Source organism: Palaemon carinicauda, chromosome 3, assembly GCF_036898095.1.
Source record: "Palaemon carinicauda isolate YSFRI2023 chromosome 3, ASM3689809v2, whole genome shotgun sequence".
Classification (NCBI taxonomy): domain Eukaryota; kingdom Metazoa; phylum Arthropoda; class Malacostraca; order Decapoda; family Palaemonidae; genus Palaemon; species Palaemon carinicauda.
Genome location: NC_090727.1, coordinates 189,782,682 through 189,784,582, shown reverse-complemented (window position 1 = coordinate 189,784,582; position 1,901 = coordinate 189,782,682).

Here is a 1,901-nt window from a genome sequence, read left to right as displayed (position 1 = left end):
ACACTATCTGGCTTCTGAGTTACAACACTATTAAATTCCCTCTCAGGTAATTCCAGAAGTACGAGCTTTGTGATTGATCTCATATATAGTTTATCATTCACTTTCGCTTCTACAGACCTAATCACACCATCAGACAACGGAAACAGCTGGGTAACCTTACCCAATGAGGGGAGGGATCTATAGCCTTTACCCAGATGATCTTCTAAGTCTCCTATCACTATGTCCCCAACTTTCACATTTGCAGAGAGATTATCACTAGAATTATTATGTCTCTCTCTCAAGGACACTAAATAGTCTCTTTTCCAAGAGTTCTCAAATTTTCTTAGCACTGATGATAATCTAAAATATTGTGCTCTAAGATCACTTGAACCCATGAAATCTGGGTCATCAGTCATCAGTTGCTGAATTGTTATGAGGAGGGGAAATACAAACATTTCGCCCATAAAGTAACATGGAGGGAGTCAAAGCCTCACAATCTTGATCAGAGGAGAGGTAAGTCAGTGGTTGAGAATTTATCACAGCTTGAAGCTCAACAAGTAGACTTCTCAACTCTTCAAAGGATACACGTTTGTGATACAAGGCCTTGGACAAACATCCCTTTAGAACACCAACAAGGCGTTCATAAAAGCCTCCAGACCAGGGGGCTCACGGTGTAATGAACTTCCAATTAACACCATTTACTTCAAGGTATAACTTTACCTCTGGTTCCTCCATAATCTCCTTCAGGAAATTATTAAATCCAACAAAATTCCTACCATTGTCAGATATAATCAGACTCGGCAGAGAATGATACGCTACAAAGCGTCGAATAGCCAGTAGGAAATCGGAAGCAGTCATGGAATGAGTCAATTCAAAATGAACCACCCTGCTCGTAGTACAGGTAAATAGACATACAAAGAGCTTCTCCTCCAAGCCAGTCTCATGATCAAAAACATTAATAGCACCAGTATAATCAACTCTACTGATTGGAAAGGTCCACCATATCTCACTCCTTCTGTGGGTAATGGTGGGGGAGGAGGCAAACACCACTGTTTCTTGGTTAATTTCTGACACAAAACACACTTGGGCAAAATTGATTTGATAACTTGCCGTGCTTTAGGTACCCAAAAGGTTTCTCTCAACAATAACAGTACAGAATTGACACCACAATAGTGATGGTGTCTATGCAAATGTTCAGCTATCAACAATGTTAAATAACTTCTGGAAGGCAGTAACATTGGGCACTGAGTATCATAAGACATGGAAGCGTTTTTCATGCGACCCTGAGACCTAATGAGATTTTCCTCAACAACAAATAAGTTTAACTGATTACACAAATTCTTAATATCCATGGACACTCCATGGGAATTCTTATCACAGAGGTACATTCTGGTAGTAGAAAAATGTTGCTTCTGTTCAAAACGTTACGTTACTTCGATAGAAAAAACTTAAATAGCAAAACAGGATTTCCAGAATATTCTTATGAAGAAGTTACTGCAATGGCGACGATAATTCATGAGGTGATGGGGCTGGATTCTACAAGAACTTCTTCTATTACTTGCCTTCGTGGAGTCAACTGCTCAAAGAGGCCGAGCTTCACCTTTCCACCCTAGAAGAAAACTCGGGAGGACTATACGGCATAATACAGTTGTCACATCTACAAAAATTACAGGGTTACGTAACAAACATCAATTTAAAAACAAATATCAAGTGCTCTCTCTCTCTCTCTCTCTCTCTCTCTCTCTCTCTCTCTCTCTCTCTCTCTCTCTCTCTCTCTCTCTCTCTCTCTCTCTCTGTATATATATATATATATATATATATATATATATATATATATATATATATATATATATATATATATATATATGTGTGTGTGTGTGTGTGTGTGTGTGTGTGTGTGTGTGTAAATATACATTAAATAG